We start from the raw sequence: 27,116 nt of genomic DNA on the forward strand, positions 1-27,116 counted from the left end.
AAGACAGACGCAAAGTACTTATTAAGTTCTCCAGCCATTTCCTCGTCTCCCATCACTAGCCTTCCGGAATCAGTTTGAATTGGCCCAATGTCTACTTTGGCCTGTCATTTGTTTCTTATGTATTGAAAGAAACTTTTACTATCATTTCTTATATTACTGGCTAGCCTGCCTTCATATTTGATCCTCTCCTTCCTTATTTGTCTCTTTGTTAACCTCTGTTTTTGTAGTCTTCCCAATCTTCTGATTTCCCAGTGCTTTTGGCCACTTTATAGGATCTCTCTTTTTCTTTGATACATTTCCTGACCTCCTTTGTCAGCCATGGCTGTCTAATCCCTCCCCGGATAATCTTTCTTTTCTTGGGGATGAACCTCTGTACAGTGTCCTCAATTATGCATACAAACTCCTGCCATTTTTGCTCTGCTGTCTTCCCCACTAGGGTCTGCTTCCAGTCGATTTTCGCCAGTTCCTCTCTCATGCCCTCGTAATTACCTTTATTTAACTGTAACACCATTACATCCGATTTTGCCTTCTCTCTTTCAAACTGCAGACTGAACTCAACCATATTATGATCACTGCTTCCTAAGTGTTCCCTTCAGACAGCTGAGGGACCTGTTTATTGATGGGAGGTTTGCGAGCCTGGGGGAGTTGGAGGAGAAATTTGGGCTCCCCCCGGGAAACATGTTCAGGTATCTGCAGGTAAAGGCATTTGCTATACGGCAGGTGGAGGGATTCCCTTCGCTTCCCGCGAGGGGGGTGAGTGACAGGGTGCTTTCGGGGGTCTGGGTCGGAGAGGGGAAGATATCTGATATCTACAAGGTTATGCAGGAGGTGGAGGAGGCGTCAGTAGAGGAGCTGAAAATTAAGTGGGAGGGGGAACTGGGGGAACAGATCGAAGATGGGACATGGGCTGATGCCCTGGAGAGGGTTAATTCTTCCTCCTCGTGTGCGCGGCTTAGCCTCATCCAATTCAAGGTGCTGCACCGGGCCCACATGACGGGGATGAGGATGAGTAGGTTCTTTGGGGGTGAAGACAGGTGTGTCAGGTGCTCGGGGAGTCCAGCGAACCATGCCCATATGTTCTGGGCATGCCCGGCACTGGAGGAGCTCTGGAAGGGGGTGGCGAAGACGGTGTCGAGGGTGGTAGGATCCAGGGTCAAGCCAGGCTGGGGACTCGCGATTTTTGGGGTTGAGGTGGAGCCGGGAGTGCAGGAGGCGAAAGAGGCCGGTGTTCTGGCCTTTGCGTCCCTAGTAGCCCGGCGAAGGATTTTGCTACATTGGAAGGATGCGAGGCCCCCAAGCGTGGAGACCTGGATCAATGACATGGCGGGTTTTATTAAGCTAGAGAAGGTCAAATTCGCCCTGAGAGGATCGGTACAAGGGTTCTTTAGGCGGTGGCAACCTTTCCTCGACTTTTTGGCTCAACAATAGGGTACTGGGACGGTAGCAGCAGCAACCCGGGGGGGAGGGGGAGGGGGAGGGAAAAGGGGGTGGGGGGGGGAGACGATGACTATGTTTGTTAATTTAATTTTAATTTATTTTTAAGTTCTTTTGTTGGGGTTGGGGGGGTGGGGGGATATGATACGTGCGTTGAGGCGGTCTGAGAGGTGTTAAAGCTGTTATGGGTTATTTTGTTGCATTTTATTGTTTGTTATATTCTCAGTAAAAAATTTCAATAAAAATTTTTTTTTTTAAAAAGGAGTGACTGGAGAGAAACTGAGGGCAGCTGCTTGTTAGCGCCTGGTGTGCATGCGCACTTGGGCGTTCGTCCTTCAGGAGTCTGTCCCTGTGTGTTTGTATCTGTCTGTGTGTGTGCTGGGGTGCGGGGCAAGCAGGGCGAACATACTTGGAGCCGGAACAGGGAGCAGGCCGAGGATTCAGCAATGGCTGCTTTAAAGGACCGCCCACCTGATCACAGGGTTCCACTGAGCACCTGGGTGCAGCAGTGCCTCATCAAGCCAATTCTAAACAAGGATAGGAACACAAAGTAATTTTGCGGATCAAACAAAACCATCTCCTCCTACTAGTGTCTGAAGCTTTGGACAAGGACCCCCCCCCCCCCCCCCCCGCAATGGGCTCACCCACTGTGGTGAATGTGATTCACACCGGATTATAATCTGTATATACATGTGTCTCTATTGTAAGTGCAGTTGCACTACCTGTCCTCCAGGGGGAGTAGCTCTGGGAATGCTTGAGTTGTACGGGGCTTCTCCCTTGGCTCTGCCCAGGACTCCTCCCCCGGAAGCTGCTGTATAAAAGATCAGTGCCACATGGTCAGCTGGCCAGTTCAATGGCTAATAGGCTGGCTCTGTTGTGAGTATATTAAAACCGCTATTCTAATCCTACAAGCACGTGTCCATAGAATTGTTGGTTCCAACACCCACTGTCGGGATTCTGTGTTGTGCTTTCTGCCTTAGTAATATGTCTAACCAGAGTTGGAAACTCTACTGTCAACCCAGAGCTCTTGTCTTAATTGCTGCCTGGAGCCAGGTTCAAATCCTGCTGACTCAAGTGGGGATGTTACCACTGAGCCAAATGCTGACCCCAGTGTTGCTGCTTGCAGTTTCTAATTAACATTATTATATCCACAACCAACTAAAAGCATGCCTCCCTGATCGCTGGCTGCAACAGCCTGATTACAAGACTGGAAAAGTTACTAGTTCCACTTGCAAAGGCCACTTTGGTTTCCAGTTGTTCAGTCCACCTCTTTGTTCTTGCCCTTGCATGAGAGATACCTAGAGTATGGAAGTGGGACACTCACAGTGAAAATGCCATATTAAATTATGGAGTGAGCCATGAATGGATATGAAATGAAATGAAAATCGCTTATTGTCACGAGTAGGCTTCAATTAAGTGGTGCTATGTCTTTTCGTCCGACGTCATTTCGTCCAACGACACTTCGTCCACGTCTTTTGGTCCAACGTCTTTTTGTCCGCCCGTCTTTTGGTCCAACGTCACTTCGTCCAATTATCCAATTACAAAAAGTTTAATTTAGTTTTTCAATGTTACTGCTCAAGGATCCTCTCCACCTATTTCGCCTCTTGATGTTGAGTTCTGCATTTGTGCTGCTTGATCTCCAGACATTATTAAGATAAGCTGCAGGATATTCACCCATGTATGCTCCAGCGTGATGAGAGCCATTGTATCTGATGGAATATTTGATAATTTCAGACCTGTAATGTCAGAACCCACTGCCAACCAGAGGTTTTAATCACTCGACAAAAATCGAGAAATAAATCTGCTTCTTTCAGAACTGCACTCATTGTCTAAATTTTAACAATTAAATTCACTTGCTGTATTGTACTTGCATTTTATCAATTAAATGGTTTTATACGGAGTTAATTTGTAATTGGATAATTGGACGAAGTGACGTTGGACCAAAAGACGGGCGGACAAAAAGACGTTGGACCAAAAGACGTGGACGAAGTGTCGTTGGACGAAGTGACGTCGGACGAAAAGACGCGACACGCAATTAAGTTACTGTGAAAAGCCCCTAGTCGCCACATTCCGGCGCCTGTCCGGGGAGGCCCTACCTCCATCCCTCCCAAGAAAGCCCTACCTCCATCCCCTTGCATTGGGCCGTGAAGAAAGAAGCAAGAAAGGAAAGAATGAATATAGTAAAGCAAATGCCTTTCGCATAGGAAACACCCTAAGGCACTTCACATGAGGGTATTCATACAAAGAATGACACCAAGCCAAAAATGGAGATATTAGGACGGGAGCCTGACATTTTGTGCCCTAAAGGTTAGTACAATGTTAGAGCGCATGCTTACATTTATTGCACGTTAATCCTGCTGCACTTGTAAATGGTTTTGTTTGCTGAATTAACAAGCTAAGATATTGAGGGCACGATCCTCCGGAGAGATTTCTAAGTGTGGTAGCACGCCGGAACTGCCGCGAGCTTCCTGGCCCAGCGAGGCCAACAACACTATTCAACGTTAATTGGTCCACTTAAAGAGGCCCCACTGGCCTCTCGGCGCAAATGAAGGCTCAGCGTCGATTCGCCGGGACCGCGTTCGCCAGCCCCCCGCTAACAAGGTCGAGCAGCACTTCAACAGCATTAGCACAGCCAAACCCACTCAGCACGCAGTCATGATGCCAAGACGACTGGCCCCAAGATTCGGGGATGCAGATCTGGGGAGTCTCCTCGATATGGTGGAGGCCAGGAGGGTTTTCCTGATCCCCCGAGGGTTCCATAGAGTGATTCACAGGACAGCCAGTGCCGCCTGAGACAAGGTGTAAGCTTGGGAAATTTGACCAGGTGGAATGGCCTCCAGTGTCGTAAGAAGATCAACAAACTATACCGGGCAGCACCGGTGAGTTGACACCAATGTCCCCCGTCCCCCCACCCCCCAAGACATTTCCGCCTCCACGCAAGCATCCACCTACCCCCCCCCCCCCCCCACCCTCCAACCCTCCATGCAGCCCCCAACCCTTCCTTCACACACCCCCTCTCACCACTGTGAATTAAGCATGTGTGGCTAATGATGCCCGCAGGAGAAGCTCTCCCACAATTGCTGGGAGAGGGCCCAGATTGGCGGAGGCATGCCGGACATACAGATCCTCTTATCTTCGAGGAACGGGCCCTGGAGATGATGGGGATGGTCAAGGACAGAGCGGTCAACAACGCCGAAGTTTGCGGAAGCGGTAGAGATGAGGATCCACCGGGCCCCAGCCAAAGCACCTGTCAAACATGAGTTGTTTTTGCCATACTGACTGACTCATCCATCATACTTACCACATGTTCATTCTTCTGCGGGTCCTCCAGCCAACGGCACCGGCACATCCCAGGCGGCGCCCTATCCTGCCTTCCAGGAGAACACCTTGGAGTAGAGCACCGAGGAAGACACGATCGATGCATCACAGCTACCATCCCCCCCCCTCCACCAGCACAGATACACACGCCTCAGTCAGAAATGTTAGTGGTCAGATTTCTGGCGCACAGTCTGGTGAGCACCACACAGCTGATGATGCATATCTGGTGGAGGCAGGAACCCCCAGGCAATACAGAACTTGGAGGTCTGCTGTATACCAGGACCCAGCTGGGTCCCAGCCTAATGCTGAGCCCCGGGTACAGGGTTACCCGGAGCTGATGGAGACATTAGGGTGCAGCCAGGACATTCAGAGGGAGATGTTAGCAACAGTCCAGCAGGTCCATAGCCGATTTGAGGAGCCCCAGAGACTACGGACACTGGAGATGTTGTCGGCAATGTGTGGCACCGAGGCCAACACTGCTAGGGTGGTGACCGCAGTGGAGGAGAGCTTGGTGCACAACGTCGGCAGCTTGAGTGAAGGTTTCCAAGGCATTGCACAGTCAGTGATGGACGTGGCTGAGAGTCTCGGCAGAATGTCCGACTTGCTGGGGGATGTGACCCAGTATCAGTCTGATCTTGATGAGGTTCTGCGGGACTTGTCCCAGTCGCAGGTGGGCATTGCCGAGGCGCTGCAGAGCATGTCCCAGTCATTGAGGAACATCGCCGAGGGCATAGACACCATGGTGCAGACATGGGGGCACTACCTGAACTGCCTAAATGATGCAGGGACAGCCGGGGCTTGAACCAGCTATTCCTCTGTCCTGAGGTGAATCCCAGGGCCCTATGGGCTCCTAGCGGGAGGTGGAGGCGCTTGGTGTCAATCTAGATCTGTCCCATGGAGTGGGAATGGTGGGCACCAGCTCCCCCAAGTTCCACCCCTCTGATGAGGTCACGTCGTGCAGCCTGCCCATGGGGCAGGGCAGCACTGCCGTGCATGTGCTGTCGACAAGTGCGGCAGGGCTCTCTGGTTCCAGAGCCCCCAGAGGATGCCCGCCAGAGGCATCGAAGGCCACAGGACAAGGTAAGCAGTTGTTTGCCTCCACCTCAGATGCGCATCCTGCAGAGACACCTAGACGTGGCAATAGAGCAAGGAAGGCCAAGCACATTGAGGATTACTAAAGACACCGGGGGAGGGGAGAATGGGCGACACCATTGGGAGAGAGGGGAATTGTTGGACACCTGTAACATACTATAACCCCTTGAGCACAACCAGTATGACGCCTCTGACACTTTCTTCCGCTATGCCGGTCGACCTCTGAACCCTTGGGCCATCTCTCCAGGCATCCCCCCTCCGCGGGCACACCGCCTGCAGGTGTTGGGTGTGAGCAAGTACTCAGCGGACAGGCAGGGGTCATACTATGGCCTAGATTGAGGAGCGCTGGCGCTCAGCTCTCTGCGGGTTATCATTACCCCCCTGTCCTCGACAGTGGCCCGCTGACAGTGCCATAGTCCCAGCACCCTGGAGTGATGTGACACAGACCCTGGGAGGGTGGGAGATGGGGGTGGGTAAGGTATAAATGATGGACTAGGCCACATCCTAAGTGAAGCAGGCAAATATGAGGGCCTCGGTGGTCTTCTGGGCTTGCCGGACCCTCGTTTCTGCTGCCTGTCCTGCAGCCTCCAGTTGCTCCTCTCTTCCGGTTCCTCCCTGGGATTGTCCTCCAGCCCCTGCAGGTCCGGCACTGGCTCATCATCCTCGTCCTTCTCCTCGGAGGTGGCCACATGTTCCTAATCCCCAACCTCCAGTTTGTCGCCGCGCTGACAGACCTGGTGGCCACATGGGTCTTGTTGTACCGGTTTCCGTGTCGGTCTCCGGTCTCCATACTGGCGCCATCAGTCAGGTCCTCAGCGGATACCTCTTATCCCCCCAAGGGCCAGCCACTCATCCTGGGGTGGTCCTCGAAGAGGCCGGGGTGACCGACTGTCCCAGGATGTCGCTGTCATGGTACGCATGCACACACGTGCATGATCGTCATGTGGTGGTCACACATGAGTTGTATGTTCAGGGAGTGGACACTCCCAGATGGCCGGTGAGCGCAGGGCGACATTCATGCAGGGTGACATTCATACCCCTGAACCTGGGGTATCCTGGCGATAGCGAGAATCCTGCTGCCCGGGCATCTTGTCGGGCTTGGTCCATCTCAAAGTTTATATGGTTTACCGCCCGGGCAAACAGGGCTTCCGTGACCTGTCGGATGCACTTGTGGGCTGTAGCCTGCGAGATGCCACACAGGTCCCACACGATCCCTGGAAGGATCCTGAGGCGTAAAGGTTCAGGGCTGCTATTACCTTGGCGGCCACTGGGGACAGTTGTCCTCCTCTTCCACGTGGTGCCAGGTCCGCGAGAACATGACGGAGGTGCCGCGTCATCTCCCTGGTGGGGCAGAAACTCCTGAGTCATAGAAGAATAGAATTTTATAGAACATTACAGCACAGAACAGGCCCTTCGGCCCTCGATGTTGTGCCGAGCAATGATCACCCTACTTAAACCCACATAACCCGTATACCCGTAACCCAACAATCCCCCCATTAACCTTACACTACGGGCAATTTAGCATGGCCAATCCACCTAACCCGCACATCTTTGGACTGTGGGAGGAAACCGGAGCACCCGGAGGAAACCCACGCACACACGGGGAGGACGTGCAGACTCCACACAGACAGTGACCCAGCCGGGAATCGAACCTGGGACCCTGGAGCTGTGAAGCATTGATGCTAACCACCATGCTACCGTGAGGCCCTCATGTACTGTCCGTCATCTGTTCTAACGATGAGCGACATCCTGGGCCATCGCGGGTCTCCCCTCTGGGTCCCTCCCTGGCCTGATGGGTGGCCGGGTCCTCGGAGTGGGGCAGGGTTTGGCACATGGGCCGCCACCTCAAGCATCTGCAGACCCTGCTGCTGTAGCCGTCTCCAGTGTCTGTCGCCTGGCCTAGCAGCAGCACCACTAGGGCAGGTTCTGGGGGTCCAAAAACTGTCCATACCGATCAATATCTAACGAATAGGGAGAGGATGTTAGACTTACAAACAACAGTGGCTCCCACCCCGGGACTCTCCATCCCCCCCCCATTGATTTCCCTACCTTCCCCCCACCCGGAATGCCCTGCACACAAATTCCGTTGCAGCGGGCCCCCCTCAACGGACCGCAGATCCTGTACCCCAGACACCTGCTCAAAATGTCACCTGAACCGGGCACTCTCTCCTCACCTTTGCACTCACCCTCCCTCCGGCCGTGGACATATCCCCGGAGCTGTCTCATCCCCCGGGTGTTCGGATGTTGGCTACTGCGTGTGTGTTAATGTCTCCCGCAGTGTTTAGGCACAGTGTCCAGGCATTGCGGTTTGATTAGGATGCTAGGCAATGATTCCCACATGCTGCATGGCCCGTCCACCCACGGGAATCCACTTGGGTTGTGTGAAGAGCTCACACTTAACCATGATTGGCAATTCCCTATTAGCAATAGCTTTCAGCCGCTCAGCCAGAGGCCTCGGCAGTCGGTAGAGGTTATGGGTGGTCGGTAGGGCCGACAGGCAGGGACAAGGGTTGCCCCCGGAACAGATCCAGGGGTTGGCATGGTGGTCCCGTGCGCGGTTGCCCCCTCCCCGCGCCTCCTCCCCACCATCCCATGGCGGCTCACTCTACGGAGTGTTCTCTCTCATCAGCCGGGTTCCCCCTAAGCCGAGGGTCCCCAGCAACCCGCCGAGCACTGGACGGCAACCCCAGCGCCCCGGGCTCTTTGCCTGTGAGAAAAGTTGACTACTCACCTCCTCAGCTCCCCACAGAAGCCCTTCCGCCAGGTTCACGATTTTAAAAAGGACTACTAATCAGCGCCAGAGTGAGCATTTGCTGGGGAGACCGATGAAAGATGGGAGGCCATTGGATATGGGGTGGCTCCTGTTAATTGTATGGAAATAGGGCTTAATCGCTACGCTACGGTGAGATCCCGATTTCACCTACAGGAGCAGGCTAGTTACATCGCAAATTGTTTGGTGTCTGGCACGGTTCTCATTTTCGGCCTCTCCCGATAGTCAACGGTCTAGATTTGCTTTTGCGAGAGCACAACGAGGCCTGAGGATAACGCCCTGAATCTCATTGCATCAACTGAGTTTGTTACTATTCAATTATTTATCCTTTTGACAATAAATATACCATTGACATAAGATAGGATTGATTTTGTGGCATCATTATTTTCCTAAGAAAGGAACCTCCAATTAATATTCGTTTGATGAGAAGAACATAGGAGACAGAGATCTGTTTTCCTTTGAACTGATTCTAGATTGATGTGGATTTTACCTGAGTTTAGTTTAATTTTAGTTTACTAGGTTTAGTTTTCTATCCGAGGACATGCACATGAAAACCATTGGTGTCAAGCAATTCATTACGGAAAACACAGTGAAAGAATTATGGATTGCAAGATATATAATAGTGAATTAATTTTATGATATTTTGTGTGCGTATTTTTACCATTTGTGTTATGATCATCACCACGTTTGTTGCCCATGTGCCCATTTTCCCCCGAGTTAGCAAGCATCAGTCACACTGAAGACCTTGCGGATTGGGACCTATCCCAGTGAAACTGCATGAACCCATTTTACAGTAGTCACTCACTGTCGGCTTGCAGAGTAGACCAACCAACCGTTGACTTTTGCTGCTATGTTACTCCATGCATATTACTGGCAAAGGGTGTTTCATCCTGTTGTCCACTGATCTCTGGACATGCTTTTGTGACTTTCCAGTAGCTCTCCTACAGTATTTCCTAGAACTAGCGTCCAAGCAATTAGAAGGATTCAGTGCTGCACCTTGGAGTTTTAACCCACATTTTGCATAGCAACAGTGAAAATATTCATGCATGCCTGCAGAATTGAAGTGTGACTGACACCCATCCTGTGTACAATTTAGTTCAAAATATTTTTTGGCAGAGCGAGACATGAGCAAGCAAGCCATTGTAGACAGATCACTGGTGACGGCTACATCAGAGGAATGGTCGTCAAGGAGCACAGGCATTTGACACATCTGGGCCTTTGCGTTTACACTGTCTACTCTCTGAACTCCAGGCAAATCAAAGATAAATATGAGATTTAAACTCCTGGACCGGGGGGCTGCTAAAGAGAGAAGATAGCATTTGTTCACCTCTCTGCGATGTAGCATGTGAAGCCTGTCTAAGGGTTCAGGACAAAGAGCATAATCTTAGTCCAGAGAGCGAGCAGACGCAAAGGCGCGGGTCCGGCCCAGAAACTCAGATTTCCTCCAGCTTCCTCTGTAGCCAGTTTAACAGTATTCATTCAGGATGTTCACCATTTTTATTATTTGTGCAACATTATATTAAATTTCATTTGCCATAATTCTGTGACTTGATTACTCCTATTTTCCATCCTAAATCAGACCAGCATGGATTGTGTTATGATCACAGATCAGTTTCATTAATTATTAACGATAGTCACTCCAGTCCCTCTGGTCCTGACTTTTCCACTTCGGAATTCCACAATGCTAAAAAATATTTCAGTGACGAACCTCAAAATAATATTAAAAACTCGTCAATCTCCCATCTCATTGCAAGGTGCAGTATTCAAGTGAGACAGTTTAGAGAGAAGGGGTCAGAGTGCGCAAAAGTAATTCAGTCTCTATTTTAAAGCCATGCATTCTGTCTTTATTTTTAAAGTTGCATGACAAACCCTTTACCCACATTTCTAACAAAAGTTACCTCTGCAAACTTGTCACACTGTAACCACACTTTTCTGCCAGTGGTCTGAATGGAGTGCCCCCAGTGTGTGGCTACTGGTGGCAGTGTGCCACAATTGCAGGGTCTCACAATTACATATGATGTGGAGATGCTGGCGCTGGGGTGGCACAACAAGAAGTCCCACAACACCAGGTTCAAGTCCAGCAGGTTTATTTGAAATCACAAGCTTTCCGAGCGCTGCTCCTGTATCAGGTGAAGTGGAGGCTGGTTCACAAACGCAGCATATTTAGTCAGAGACTCAATTGCAAGATAATTACAGATTGGAATATGGTGAACGGTTGGAATGTGAGTCACAGGAACATGGAAGACTCGCATTCCGCATTCAGCAAAATCCATCTCCGGGCTACCAGGGAGGCAAAGAAGACGTCAACTGCTTCCGACACTCCGAAAATCGCCACTTCACCCCCTCAAAGAACCTGCTCATTCTGGCCACTATCATATGTGCTCTATGAATTGAATAAGGCTAAACCTAGCACACAAAGAAGATGTGTTCACTGTCCTCAGAGCCTTATCCCATAAGCCAGCCTCCAGCTCCCTCCCCAGGTCTTCCTCCCATTTCCGTTTAACTTCTCCTATCAGGGCTCTCTCCCAATCCATTAATTCCTTATAAATCTCCGACAACCTACCTTCGCCAACTCCTGTTTTTGACACCTCTTTGTCCTGCAGCCCCGGGGGTGGGAGTGTGATGAATGGTATCGGTAACTGCTGTAACTGTACCTTGCCTTTAATACATTGGCCCTTTAAGACTGGGCTTGGAACCCTGGGGGACTCCGCCTCTGGCTCCGCCCCCAGGAAACGGTATATAAGGTGATGCTCACTGGGCAGCATGCTGTGACCACACTTCTCGGCAGCTGTCCGGTTCTCTGGTAATTAAAGCCTTTGAATTACCAATCTTCTCTCCTGTGTCGTAATTGAGGGTATCTCAATTTAATTACCAGACACATCAAGATGGACAGCGCTCTAAAGCCGGAGAAACTCAACCTAGACGCTCGGTCGCCGGAGGCCCCAGAAATGTTTAAATATTGGCTGCGGTGTTTTGAGGCCTATCTAAACTCCTCAGAGACTGAAGTCGACGGCGCTCGCAAGCTGAGCTTACTACATGCCCGGGTGGGCCACCGACTCTCCTCCATGATGGAGAACGCTACGACATACGAAACTGCGGTCGATATACTAAAGAAACGCTTCGTAAAGCCGATTAACGAGGTACACACCACACATTTGCTCTCGACCTGCAGCCAGCGCTCCAGGGAAACTCTAGACGAATACATGGAGAGACTCACTGCGCTCGCGAGGAACTGCAATCATAAAGAAGTGACGGCAGAAGTCCACATGAACTTACATATTCGTGATGCCTTCGTGTCCGGTATCAGGTCCTCGTACATCCGGCAGCGGCTCCTAGAAGACGGCGCAAAAGATCTCCAAGGCACGGTAATGCTCGTCTCTTCTCTAGAAACGTCCCACCATAAATTCCGTACATACTCCGTGGACCTTGCGAACCCCTCTCGATCCCCTCCAGACTCGGCCACGCTACAGGCCTGCGCCGCGCGGCGATCCGCTCACTCCGGGGGTTCCCCATGCTATTTCTGTGGGCAAGGCCAAAACCCACGTCAACGTTGCCCGGCCCGGTCCGCGATCTGCAACGACTGCGGGAAGAAGTGGCACTTCGCTAAAGTCTGCCTGGCTGGGCCCAAAGGCCGCAAACAAAAGCCTCACCATGCCCAGAAATCAAGCTCCCGGCCTCACAGGCCCCGCAACGCGGCCACGCGGTGGCCGGACACGCCTACTTCCGACGCGTTATCGACCTCGTGCGAGTCATGGGGGCGGCCATCTTCGAATCCCGACACGTGCGACCGACGGCGGCGGCCATTTTGTGACTCAAGGCGGCTATTTTGTGAGTCCGACTTAACCGAGGACTCTGACTACCCGCAACTAGGAGCGATCACGCTCGATCAGTCGCGGCCAAAGCATCTGCGGAACTCAATGATGGGGGCACAAATCAACGGCCACGACACTCCCTGCCTATTCGACTCCGAGAGCACGGAGAGCTTTATTCATCCAGACATGGTAAGGCGCTGCTCCCTGCGCACCCACCCCGCCTCCCAAACTATCGCCCTCGCTTCAGGGTCCCATTCGGTACAAATCACGGGGTATTGTGTCGCGGACCTCGCGATTCAAGGCGCTGAACACACCCGTTTTAAACTCTACATCCTCCCTCACCTCTGCGCCCCCCTCCTGCTCGGTCTGGACTTTCAGTGCAGCCACCGGAGCCTGACACTGAAGTTCGGCGGACCCCTGCCCCCACTCACGGTATGCAGCCTGCCGACACTTAAATTTGCGCCACCCCCCCTCTTGCGAACCTCACTCCCGACTGTAAGCCCGTCGCCACTAGGAGTCGGCGGTACAGTGCCCAAGACATGACTTTTATCAAGTCAGAGGTTCAGCGGCTACTAAAAGAGGGGGTCATAGAGGCCAGCAACAGCCCTTGGAGGGCTCAAGTATTGGTAGTCCACTCCGGGGAAAAGCAACAAATGGTAGTGGATTATAGCCAGACCATAAACCGCTTTACGCAACTTGATGCGTACCCACTTCCCCGCATAGCGGAAATGGGGACTCAAATCGCCCAGTATCGGGTATTCTCTACGGTCGACCTAAATCGGCCTATCATCAACTCCCTATCCGCCCAGAGGACCGCCCCTACACGGCTTTCGAAGCAGCCGGGCGGCTGTTTCACTTTCTCAGGGTCCCTTTTGGTGCCACAAACGGAGTCTCCGTTTTCCAGAGGACGCTGGATCAAATGGTGGACCAGTACGGCTTACGGGCTACCTTCCCGTACTTGGACAACGTCACCATCTGCGGCCATGACCAGCAGGACCACGACGCAAACTTGAGGAAGTTCCTCCAGACTGCCCGGGCCCTCAACCTCACATATAACAAAGAGAAATGCGTGTTCCGCACAACCCGGCTAGCCATCCTCGGCTACGTCGTGGAAAACGGGGTCCTAGGCCCAGACCCCGACCGCATGCGTCCCCTTAAGGAACTCCCCCTCCCCTGTAGCCTCAAGGCTCTCAAACGGTGCTTGGGGCTTTTCTCCTATTACGCCCAGTGGGTCCCCAGATATGCGGACAAAGCCCGACCACTCAATAAGACCACGGTTTTTCCCCTGACGGCTGAGGCCCAGCCGCATCAAGGCCGACATCATCAAGGTCATCATCAAGGCCGCCATGCACGTGGTGGACGAAGCCATTCCCTTCCAGGTAGAAAGCGACGCATCAGACGTCGCCCTGGCTGCTACCCTCAACCAGTCGGGCAGACCAGTAGCGTTCTTCTCCCGAACCCTCACCGCCTTGGAAATTCGGCACTCTGCAGTCGAGAAGGAGGCACAAGCCATACTGGAGGCCGTGCGGCACTGGAGACACTACCTAGCCGGTAGGAGGTTCACCCTCATCACCGACCAACGGTCGGTTGCCTTTATGTTCGATAACGCACAACGGGGCAAAATAAAGAATGACAAAATTCTGAGGTGGAGCATAGAGCTCTCCACCTATACATACGATATTAAATATCACCCGGGGAATCTCAAAGAGCCCCCGGATGCCCTGTCCCGCGGCACGTGCGCCAACGCACAAAAATACCGCCTGAGAGCCATCCACGACGACCTCTGCCACCCGGGGGTCACCCGGCTTGCCCATTTCATCAAGTTCCACAACCTACCTTACTCCACAGAGGAGGTCAAGGCCATGACTAAGGCATGCCAGATCTGTGCGGAGTGCAAACCGCACTTCTATCGACCAGACAGGGCTCGTCTGATAAAGGCCTCTGGGCCCTTCGAGCGACTAAGTGTGGACTTCAAACGGCCCCTCCCGTCCACCAACCGCAACATCTATTTCCTCACCGTTATCGATGAGTTCTCCCGCTTCCTATTTGCTGTCCCCTGCCCCGATATGACCTCGGCCTCCGTGATCAAGGCACTGCACAGCATCTTCATACTGTTTGGTTTCCCCGCTTATATCCACAGCGACCGGGGTACATCATTCATGAGCGATGAGCTGCGCCGATATCTGCTCAGCAAGGGTATCGCCTCGAGCAGAACGACGAGCTATAACCCACAGGGAAACGGGCAGGTGGAGAGGGAGAACGCGACAGTTTGGAAGGCTGTCCTTCTAGCCCTACGGTCAAGGAGTCTCCCAATCGCCCGCTGGCAGGAGGTCCTACCCGATGCCCTACATTCCATTAGGTCGCTCCTCTGTACGGCCACGAACGAGACCCCTCACAATCGTTTGTTTGTCTTCCCCAGGAAGTCCACCTCTGGGGTCTTGCTTCCACGCTGGCTGACGACTCTGGGACCAGTTCTACTCCGGAGACACGTGAGGAGCCATAAAACAGATCCGATAGCCGAGAGGTCCGATTGCTACACGCAAACCCTCAATACGCCTACGTCGAGCACCCCGACGGCAGGCAGGATACCGTCTCCCTGCGAGACCTGGCACCCGCCGGCTTCCCCACCGACCCCTCCTACCGACGCTCCCCTCCCCGCACCAACTGCCGACCCTAAAAGCGCCCCCCCTAGCGCCCCCTGCCCCCCAGCCGGCGCTGGCACCAATCACTCTAGTCACCCCGGATACCTCCCCCCCCGCTCCAAAGTGGGCAGAGACTCAGTCAACCGTGCACCCGGATATACCTTCACCGAAACCGACCGTATCCACGGCACCACCACCGGAGCGGAGAAGGTCAGCACGGATGGTCAGACCACCCAAAAGACTGAACTTATAACTCCACTTCACCCCCGACGGACTATGTGTTTTTTTTAAACAGGGGGTATATGTGATGAATGGTATCGGTAACTGCTGTAACTGTACCTTGCCTTTAATACATTGGCCCTTTAAGACCGGGCTTGGAACCCTGGGGGACTCCGCCTCTGGCTCCGCCCCCAGGAAACGGTATATAAAGCTGATGCTCACTGGGCAGCATGCTGTGACCACACTTCTCGGCAGCTGTCCGGCTCTCTGGTAATTAAAGCCTTTGAATTACCAATCTTTTCTCCTGTGTCGTAATTGAGGGTATCTCAGGGAGACACCTGCTTCCGAACATAATCCCGTACCTGTAAGTACCGGAACCCATTCCCACTGGGCAGCTCATACTCCTCTTCCAATTCCTCGAGGCTCGAAAAACTGCCCCCCACAAATAGGTCCCGAAACCATTCGTTCCCCGCCCGTCACCACCCCAGGAACCCAGCGTCCAACCCCCCCGGTACAAATCTATGATTTCCGTAAATCGTGCCCAGACTGAGCCACCCTCCAACCTCAGGTGCTGCCGCCACTGTCCCACACCCTCAGGCCGCCACCACCTCCGGGCTCATGGAGCATCGGGCAGCCGAGTACGGTAGAGGCGCCGTCAACAGTGCCCCTAAACCAGTGTCCTTACAAGAGGCTGTCTCTATCCGCTCCCTCACCATCCCCTCCCCCACTACCCACTTCCTAATCATGGCTATATTCGCTGGCCAGTAACAGTTAATTAAATTTGGCAAGGCCAGCACCTCCCCCCCCCCCGCACTATCCCTCTTCAACCTCTTGGTGCTCTCAGCACCAATGTTTCTATCGCCAAGGCGAACAGCAACAGGGTGAGTGGGCATCCCTGTCTTGTCCCACGATGCAATCCAAAATACCCCAGCTCACCCAATTCATTCTGACGCTCACCACCTGCCTTATATAACAACCAAACCCAATCCACAAACCCCTTCCTGAACCCGAACCGTCCCAGTACTTCCCATAGATACTCCTACCCGATCAAAGGCCTGCTCCACACCACAGTGACCTCCACCTCCTGTCCCACTGGGGGCACCATAATCATATTCAATAAGTGCCTCACGTTCACCAATAGATGCTTCCCCTTTACAAACCCCGTCTGGTCCTCCCCTATCACCCCCAACACACAGTCCTCAATCTGCGAGGCCAAGATCTTTGCCAACATTTTGGTATCCGCATTTAGCAGAGGGATTGGTCGGTAGGACCCACACTGTTCCAGGTACTTATTCTTCGTCATGTTTAAGGATATTGAAGCCTGCAACAAAGTAGGGGGAAGCTCCCCCTTCTCCCTCACCTCATTGTATGCCCTCACCAGCAGGGGCCCTAGATCCCCCGAAAACCTTTTAGAAAATTCCACCAGGAACCCATCTGGGCCTGGGGCTTTCCCTGCCTGCATTGCCCAATGTCCTTCATCACCTCCACCAGTCCAATGGGTGTCCCCAGTCCCTCTACCAGATCCTCCTCCACTTTGGGGAACTCCAACCCATTCAGAAATCGCAAATCCTTCTCCCGCCGGGGGCTCCGATTCATACAGCCTCTTATAAAATGCCTCAAATGCCCCATTCACCTTCACCAGGTCCAAGACCGCCTTTCCCCTCCCATCCTTCACCTTTCCAAACTCACTTGCCGCCTTCTGCTTCCTAAGTTGGTGGATCAGCATCCTGCTCGCCTTCTCCCATATTTATACACCGTCCCTCTGGCCCTCCGTAACTGCCCTACTGCCTTTCCCATGGACGCCAACCCGAACTCCCATCTGGAGCTTCAGCTGCTCCTTCAACAAACCTGCCAGCAGGGCCTCCCGAGTACCTCCCGCAGGATCGCCTCCACCAGCCTAGCCAATTCTGCCCGCTCCGTCCTATCCCTATGCGCCTGGATCAATATAAACTCCCTCCTGACCACTGCCATAAGTGCCTCCCATAGCGTGGCGGGCGAAACCTCACCCATGTCATTCAGCTACACTTACCCCGAATGGCAGCCCCCCATCCACTTGCAAGTCAGAGACCACAATCGCCGAATACCCCGAATCGACCACCCCCAATAGCAGAGCCTTGTCCACCACAAAGTAATCGATCTGTGAGTACACCCTGTACATATGGGAGAAGTACCAAAATCCCTTTGCCCTTGGCCTCCCAAACCTCCACGGATTTACCCCCCCCCCCCATGCATTCCATGTACCCCTTTAGCTCCTTCACCATCGCTGGCACCCTCCCCGATCGCGGTCACGACCGATCCAATCTCAACTTGATCACCGTATTAAAATCTGCCCCCATAATCAACCGGTGCGAGTCCCGACCCGGGATCTTTCCCTAAACCCACCTCATGAATTCGACATTTGAGGCATACAAGTTCACCAGAACCACTGGCATTCCATCCAATTTCCTGCTCACCATCACGAACCTTCCCTCTGGATCCGCCACTATATTCCCCACCTCAAACGCTACCCACTTATTTATTAGCACTGCCACTCCCTGCATCTTAAATCCAACCCTGAGTGAAAAACCTGTCCAACACACCCCTTCCTGAGCCTAGTCTGATCCTTAATCTTCAAATGCGGTTCCTGTAGAAATGTTGCATCTGCCTTTAAGCTCCTCAGGTGTGTGAACACGCGCAACCGTTTAACTGGCTCGTTCACCCCTCTCACATTCCATGTGACCAGCCAGGTCGGGGGGGGGGAACCCCTCCCCCATCTCTGCCAATCAACCATACCCCTTCTTGGGCCAGAACACGGCCCGCGTTCCGCGACCCGCCAGGCCTGCCCTCAGATGTCCACCGTCACCAACTCCCTCCTTATTGCACTTCAACAGCCCCACCACAGTCAGCAGACCGCCCCCCCCCAAACAAAACAGCCATCACCCATCCCCCTCTAAAGCTCTAACCACCTGCTCTCTCCCCCCCCACTGCGCGCCCGTGAACTAGCTCGCCCAACTAGGCTGGAAGCCCCCGCCCTTGGCACCAAGCACCCTACTCCCCCCCCCTCCCCCACTGATTCCCCTCCGACCTGCTCCTACACTGCCTTAGTGCAATCAACAATAATAATGAAAAGAAGAAAAAAAGATGCACTCACCCACTGTCTTCCGGCCTCCCACCAAAGAATCCCGTAAAAAGCTAAACAGTCCCGAAGAGAAGAGAAGTTCTCCCGTGACCATCACCACAATAGAACACAAAGCAATACAACAAAAAGAGGGACGGGAAGAACCAAGAACACCTCACATTTTCTCCAAAGTTCACTGTATTCTCGTGCCAGTCCATTGTCTCAAAAACTCCAATGCCTCCTCCGGTGATCCAAAATAATGCTTGCGGCCATTGTGGGTCACCCAAAGGCGGGCCGGGTACAGCATCCCGAACTTCACCCCCTTCTTAAAAAGGGCAGCCTTGACCCGGTTGAATCCAGCTCTCCTCTTTGCCAGTTCCGCACCAAGGTTATGATATACCCAGAGTTTGTTGCCTTCCCAGGTACATCTCCTCAACTGCCTGGCCCACCGCAAGGTCGTCTCTTTATCCAAAAACCGGTGTAGCCTCACCACCATCGCCCTCGGCGGCTCATTTGCCTGCGGCTTCCTCATCAGCGCCCTATGCACCCGGTCGACTTCCAGGGTGGCCCCCTCTCCCATTAGCTGCTCCAACATCTTGGCTATATAAGAGCCTGCGTCTGCTCCCTCGATACCCTCTGGCATCCCTACTATTCTCCGATTCTGCCTCCTGGAACGGTTCTCCAAATCCTCCACTTTCTCCTTGAGCCACTTCTGGGTCTCCCTCAGCATCCCAATTTTGGCCGCCAACAAGGTAAGCTGCTCCTCATGCTCTCCCACTGCCTCCTCCAACTTCTGGACCGCCAGGCTCTGGGTTTCCTACCTGAGCTCCATACGGTTGATCTCCACTTTCAGTGGGTATATCACCTTCGCCAGATCCTCCAGAGCCTCCCTCCTCTGTTGGCTGAACTTTTCATTCAGGAGGTCCACCAACTGCTCCATCGACCCTTGGGCTGGTAGGGACCCTTTACCCTTTGCAATCTTCCCTGTTTCGCAGAAGGGTTTCTTGTTCTTTCAGCTCCTTTCTTCTAGACCCACTTCTGCTTTGCGGATCCATCCACTGACCTCACCAGTGGAGTACAGCTTTCGTCCACCACCTCTGCACCTTTTTTCTCCAAAACATCCACCCGGCAACCGGGGAAAAGGACTGAAAGAAACGCCTCCAGCGGGAGCTGCCAAATGTGCAACCGTTCACTCCATGGTCGCCACTGGAAAGGCAACAGGGAATTATAGATCTGTAAGCCCAACGTCGGTAGTGTTTAAAATTCGAGAATCCATTTAAAAAGATTTTATAGCAGAGCACTTAGAAACCACTGGCAGGATTGGACAAACAGAGTCAGCATGGATTTATGAACGGGAAATCATGCTTGACCAATCTACTGAAATTCTTTGAGGATGCAACTAGTAGAGTTGATGAGGCGGAGCCAATGGATGTGGTTTATTTGGACTTTCAGAATGCTTTTGACAAAGTCCCCCATAATTGATTAGCATGTAAAATTAAAGTAAATAGAATTAGGGGTAGTGTTTTGAGATGGAAAAAAAACTGGTTGGCAGACAGGAAACAGAGTAGAAATTAACAGGACTTTTTCAACTTGGCAGGCAGTGACCAATGGGGTACCGCAGCGATTGGTGCTAGGATGCCAGCTATTCACAATATAAATGATTTAGATGAGGGAACAAAATGTAATATCTACAAATTTGCATATGACATAAAGTTGGATGGGAGGGTGAGCTGTGAGGAAGTTGCAGAGATCCTGCAGTGTGATTTGGACAAGTTGAGTGAGTTGGCAATTGAATGGCAGATGCAGTATAATTTGGATAAATGCAAGATTGGTAGCAACTTTGGCAGCAAAAACGGGAAGATTATTATCTGAATGGTCATAAATTAGGAGAAGGGGATGTTCAACAAGACCTGGGTGTCCTCGTACACCAGTCACTGAAGGTAAGCGTGCAGGCACAGCAGGCAGTAAAGAAGGTAAATGTTATGCTGGCCTTCATTGCGAGAGGATTTGGTACAGGAGCCGGGATGTCTTGCTGCAATGATACAGTGCCTTGGTGAGGCCACACCTGGAATATTGTGTGCTGTTTTGGTCGCATTATCTGAGGAAGGATGTTCTTGCTATAGAGGGAGGGCAGCAAAGGTTTACCAGACTGATTCCTGGGATAGTGGGACGTACGTGGAGAGATTGAGTCGGTTAGAATTGTATTCACTGGAGTTTAGAAGAATGAGGGGGGATCCAAAGATGTGCAGATTAGATGGATTGGCCATGATAAAAAATTTGCCCCTTAGTGTCCAGGGATGTAGAGCTTAGGTGGGGTTACAAGGATAGGGTGGGTGAGTTGCTTACGGGGATAGTGCGCTTTTTCAGAAGGTCTGTGCAGACACGATGGGCTGAGTGGTCTCCTGCATTGTAGAGATTCTATCATCTCAAGGTCACCTATAAAATTCCAACAGGACTAGATTGGTTAGATGCAAGAAGACGTACCATTCATGCTATGCGACGAGGGTTAGGGGAGTAGGCATACTGATTAGCAAGAGGATGAGGTCTACAGTACAAGGACGGTTACTGGCCAAGGGGGAGGGTACATCATGGTCAGCGGTGTCGTGGATGGGACACCGGTAGTTATGGTAAATGTGTAAGCGCTCAACTAGGACGTCACAGACATCATAAAAAAGACCATGGCGGAAATCCCCAATATCGACACACACCGACTGATCATGGGGAGGGGCGACTTCAAATGTGTACTGGACCCACTGACAGACCAATCGAACCCCAGATCGGGGAAAAGGTCAGGCATAGCTCGGGAACTGGGAACATTCATGGAGCAGATGTGGGTGGTGGACACTTGGCGGTTCCTACACCCCGCTGAGAAGGAATTCTCATTCTTTTTGCCGGTCCACAAAGTGCACTCAAGGATAGACTTCTTTGCAGTGGGGAAATGGGTTGCTTCCTGGAAGAGTAAGGGCAAAATGCTCATTGATAGTTAGCTCCGACCACGCTCCACATAATGTGGATGTGAAGTTGGAGACGGGCCATGCCCAGCAAATAGACTTTAACCTGTTATCCACCAGGAAAGCAGTACACCAACTCTGCCAGGCACAGGGGCTGTTCTATGAACACGGAGAAAAGGCTAGCTACCTACTGGCTCACCAGCTGAGAAAGCAGGCAGCCACGAGAAAGACAGCTCAGGTGAAGAATAGCAGAGGTAAACTGGTAACTGAGCAAAAATAGGTCAACCGAGCATTCGAGACCTTCTACTGGGGATTGTACAGCTCCGGACACCCCGACAGTGATGCAGTTCCTCGATGGACTGGACATGCCAGTTGTGGGGGACGATAGGTGGTGGTAACTGGAAGCATCAATAGGACTGGGAGAGATCATGGAGAGTATAAGCTCCTGCAGGCGGGGAAGATGGCGGGACCCAACGGGTTCCCGACGGACTTCTATAAAAGATTTGCACCAGCTCTGGCCTCGCACCTACGGGAGATATTCGCAGACTCACGAGTGAGGGGCACCCTGCCTCTTACTCTAACGTAGGCCACAATATCGCTGATACCCAAAAAAGACAAAGACCCAATGGAATGTGGATCATACAGACTGATTTTGTTGCTCAAAGTAGACATGAAGATACTCGTGAAAGTCCTGGCCAAGAGACTGGAAAACTGTGTACCAGGGGTGATTGCAGAGGACCAGACGGTCTTTGTCAAGGGTGGCAGCTAACTGCGAACATCAGGCAGCTGCTAAATGTAACAATGACCCCATCCGGGGAGAGAGCACCAGAGGTGATCATCTCCCTAGATGCAGAAAAGACCTTCGACAGAGTCGAGTGGAAGTAACTCTTTGAGGTACCTCTTTGAGGTACTGGGGCCATTTGGGCTGGGGACGGAGTTCACCTCATGGGTGAAACTCCTGTACATCACCCTCAAGGCAAGCGTTTGGACTAATACCACCAGCTCTGAGTACTTCCAGCTGCACAGAGGCACAAGGCAGGGATGCCCAATATCCCCGTTCCTGTTTGCCCTGGCAATCGAATCCATGGCTATCGCTCTGCATGATGCGAGAAGCTGGAATGGCATCCAAAGAGGGAACAGAGAGGACGGAGTGTCGCTTTATGTGGATGACCTGCTCCTTTATGTCTCGGACACATGGAACGGCCTAAAAGCAATTTGCAACTACTGGCAGAATTCGGAGTCTTCTGGGCTACAAACCCAACTTGGGCAAGAGCGAGGCATTCCCGGTGAACCGGAAGGGGGGAGCGACAGAGCTGGAGGAACTACCATTCAAACTAGCCCAAAGCAAATTCCACTGCCTGGAGATCCAGATAGCCTGTGACTGGACACGGATCCACATGTGAAATCTGACCAGTCTGGTGGAGGAAGTTCAGGACCTATAGAGATGAGATGCACTCCTGCTTTCTCTGGCGGGGAGGGTGCAGACAATCAAGATGAACAATCAGCCAAGATACCTCTTCCTGTTTAGATCCATACCGATCTTCACCCCAAGACCTTTTTCTGCAAGGTAGGTAAAATTATCATGGCATTTGTGTTGTGGGGTAAGAACCCAGGATTCCTAAGTCAACACTGCAAAGGAGAAAAAATATGGGTGGTCTGGCCCTGCCGAATCTACAATACTACCACTGGGCTGCCACAGCCGAGAGATGAGAGGAGGATACGAGAACCCAACACGGAATGGGTGAAGCTGGAGGAGTCCTCCTGCAAGGGAACGACCCCCTCCAGGTCCTCGCCACGGCAGCGCTCCCCCCCCCCCCCCCCCGACAAAGTACACATCCTGCCCAGTGGTGGTAGCCACACTGAAGACATAGAAGCAAATGAGGCAGCATTTTGGTTTAACCGAGTTGTCCTCCATGGCCTCCACCTGCGGCAACCACAAATTCCCACCAGCCATGCTCGATGCTACCTTTAAAAAATGGAGACAGGACAGGGGAACGTTAGCAGTCAGGGACTTTTACATCGGGGACAGACTCGTGACATTGGCCGAATTGACGGAAGACCTGGAACTACCGACAGGAACTCAGGCACCTTCAAATTAAACACTTTCTCCACAAGGAGATGGTAAGGTACTCCAGAGCCCTGAGAGACACACTACAAGAGAAACTAATAACATGGACAGTAAGGAGGAGAAGAACTGTGGGAACATATATGGACGGTTACTGGATAGGGCAAGACTTCCACTGGACGAAGTCAGATGAAAATGGGGGGACGAACTGGAGACGGAAGTGGGTTGGGGACTCTGGAGCGAAGCACTGAGCAGGTTAACTCCACCTCCTCCTGCGCCAGGCTAAGCCTCACGTAGCTCAAAGTGGTGCACAGAGTCCATTAGTCTCTTGAATTTAGTGCTTGAGTAAATACCAGGTACACTATAGAAAATACCAATAAAAATATATATTTTTTAAATGATAGCATGAAGCCTTTTTGGGGAGTGATTGAGCGGGTGAAAATGAATGAAGACTGAAAACAGGCGGTAAGTCCGCTCATGTGATAACTGCATCTACTACTTAATTGCCTTATAAAGGCAAATCTTGCACTCTCAGGATGACATGTTACCGCCACTCATGTCACTTCCTTCCTCTTATGCATCGATTTGACATACACTGCATATGTTCCCTTCTGACAGAAGACCGTGAAGACTCCTTTAAGACAATCATAGAGTTTTAAGAAATCACTCTGCTTCACTAAGGTATTGATGGGAGTTGGACTTGTGCATCTTTGTTGTAAACATTTTGTTTTTTAAGTGCAAAGGAACCAAAGTCGGGTTGTGGTGCACTGCACTGGAATTAAGCAGTCAATGCGAATTGCGCATAGTCGGTGTTGTAAGCATGTGATTATATCTTTAATCAAAAGTGAAGGAAGTCTGTGGTTAGACTTGCACCAAGCAGACATATTGATGATCAGGCTGTGAGTGTACATTTATCCCACCTTCAACTGTCACTTTACAATTTTTGAAAGGAAATCATTGAGCATGAGAGAATGCAGCATTTGTTCATTCGTTTGCTCAATCTGCAGTATGTGTTTGGTATGGTCAGTGTAAATTATGATCCTTTGCTAATGCTCGTCGAGGTTACTCTGCCTGATATTGGGTCAGAGTACAATGTGCAATTAGTACAGAACTAGTTTCTGTTAATGTACCTTGCTCTTTCTCTCTCTCTCTCTCTCTCGAATCTTATTAGATCTAAGAATGGTGTTGTTTTCTGATTTAAAATAGAATTGTTATTTTAAAGGCACTTTTTCTTGTTTCTGTTTTAGGCCCAGACTGCCTAATGTACAGGGAATGTGATTGAATGTGCTTTAACTTATTCTTTATCAATGGAAATCAAAAATGTTATACAGAATCTCCAAACGATTCAATTGTTGAAAGTATTGACCTGTTTAATATTGTGTTTTTTAAAAAATATATAATTTTAAGTCATATTTAACAGGTCGGGGAATCAGAAAGTGTTCATACATTTAAAAAAATTTGTCCCAAAATCTGTAAAATTATGCTATAAAACCATTATTGAAATGCAGTATCCTTGGATTTGTATGTTTGTATGAGTCAAGGATGGAGTATTGAACTTAATGGATCGATCTTCCTTAAAATTTTCAAGATTTACTGAGAAGTTTGATACAGCTTGTTTTTTCCCTAAAGTGGTACCTATTTTTAACTCACTTGATAATTTGTAGTGTAAGCAGTGAAATCACAGAAACACTCAAAACTACAGATTGCAGGGACAAGTTAAATTAGGTACTTTATTAAATGTACCATTTATTTAAATGACATAGTGCAACACTAGTGAGAATTGATCAAGCAAGCAGAAGTGTTGCTGTGCTAAGGGAAGTTGGGAAACCAAATATTAGGAAGTAAAAGTTGAACATTGCAAAAACATGGCACACTATGTATTTGTAACTTGTTTCTGAGGGAAACCTTGTAGGTAGATTGTGAGAGTATTTTCTTCCAGCTTTGACCGTCCGCCACTTTTGTTGACAGATGTACAGAATATGAGTCTTTGGCTCAGGTTTGAGGCTGCTAATAGTTATAAATGGTGTTGTTGGCTATCAGATATTTACATTGAAAATATTGAAATCAAAACCAAATCTAAAATACAGAGAATCTGTAGGAAATGTAATTTGTTTAAGTAGTAATGTAGATGATGAGATATAGACAGTATTGTGTGAGCTTTTCTTTTCATTGTCTCTGAAATCTGAAGTGAATAGTTTCTTTTTAATTCTGTGTTTGCAACATGGTTGGGGACAGGGTGGGGAACTGTTACTATATGAATGCTTTGAATGCCTTCTTAGCAGCCAGTGAAGATGACTGGTGCTTGGATAATCGGCAGTTTCTGCTTGATATCTTCCCACAGTGATATTACTGAGATCAGTACCGTTTTCAAAACTACTTCTTGTGTTTCTCTGGAGCTGATTGCACAGGACACTGCCTCAAAGTGCTTTCAGTCGAGGAAGACAAATTAGTGGATTACGGGGCAGTAGGGGAAAGGGGGAAACTGAACGGGATTGGGATGGTGGATCAATGAGTAGGGTTTGGGGAAGGTTTTTAAAAAGATGGAAAAGTGGAAAAAGTCGACGTTAGGAGCATGGTGGATGAGTGGCTACAAACAGCATTATACAAGTGTGCGCTGTATTTGAGGAAGCATGACAAGATGAGATCACTGAAACAGGGTGTGGTATGGTCATGGAGTAGTTGGAAAGTGAGGACAATAACTTTAAAGTCAGTGTGACTGGATCATGGGGAGCCAGTGGAGCTTGGAGACAACAGTGTGATGGAGTACTGGCCAGTGTTGTATTGTGTTTGGAAGCCAGATTGAAAGGTTCTGAACCATGTGTGGTGGAAGAGGTGCAAGCATATTTGTGAAACCAAGATGCATTCCAACATCTTGAAAGAAGAGGAAGGCTTTCATGTGTGGTATTTAGAGAGATTAGTGGATTGAAGGTGGGCTTCTTGAGACAGGGCCTGATAAAGATAGTCTTGAGAGAGATGGAGACAGTGATGGAGGATGGAGACAGATTAATAAAGTCTGCTCATATAGGGTTGAGAAAATGAAATTGATATGAGAAAGTCAAGTGTAATAGGCTTCATTCATAAGATGGATGCTCTCTAGGCCTGAGGGGAAGAAACAGGGTGGATGTGGGGGAAAGCAATGGTGGTAAGCTCAGTTGAGTAAATGGCAAGGAGTTGAAGAGGAAGTTGAGTGAGTCAGATAAATCAGTAGCAGACTAATGGAGGTATAGTTTTGGACATGAAGTCCATTAGTCCCTTGAATTTAGAGTTTGAGGTGAGAATGGGGAATCGATGGACAGATGAGATAGGGGTCGGCAATGAAGATAAATTTGGAGTTATTTTTGCTCTCCATTATGTCCTTGGGGAATAGTAAGCGGCTTTTACTGAGGTGAAAGAGGATCAGTCCCATCACCGGTCAGGTTGCAAACCAAGGGATTCAAGCATAGCGTCAATAGTTTTTGAAGTACTTTGTACAAAAAGAGACTGTCATTTATTTTCATGAAAAACTTCTTCATGTAAAAGCTTGCACAGCAATAATTTATTTTAACTCTATAAACTGGCAACTGAAACAAAATTCTACTCTGTTTATATTGTCTTTAATTTGGCATAGAAGATGAAAGTCAATATTAAAAGTCAAAATTTATTTCCAAATTAGCTGGATGTCAGTGAAACTCACCTAGAAGAGAAGGCCTGGCAGATTCTCAAGCCTGGCTGGTGTA

At 50.5% G+C, this 27,116-nt stretch overlaps 1 protein-coding gene across 8 annotated transcripts in view; it reads left to right on the forward strand.

Annotated features, from left to right (window-relative positions):
* The window catches only part of lcp1 (lymphocyte cytosolic protein 1 (L-plastin)), a 114,223-nt gene that overhangs the window by 18,720 nt on the left and 68,387 nt on the right, over positions 1-27,116 (forward strand). For 6 of the 8 annotated variants that reach the window (XM_038802661.1, XM_038802666.1, XM_038802668.1 and 3 more), the window contains exon 1: positions 23,966-24,081. The exons of 1 other annotated variant lie outside the window; for it this stretch is intronic. The gene's annotated coding sequence lies outside the window, so the exon portion shown is untranslated. Of the gene's footprint in view, positions 1-23,965; positions 24,082-24,279; positions 24,300-27,116 lie in introns of those variants that run through there. One more of the 8 variants, XM_038802664.1, reaches the window with a different exon arrangement.

This window comes from Scyliorhinus canicula, chromosome 7, assembly GCF_902713615.1.
Source record: "Scyliorhinus canicula chromosome 7, sScyCan1.1, whole genome shotgun sequence".
Taxonomy (NCBI): domain Eukaryota; kingdom Metazoa; phylum Chordata; class Chondrichthyes; order Carcharhiniformes; family Scyliorhinidae; genus Scyliorhinus; species Scyliorhinus canicula.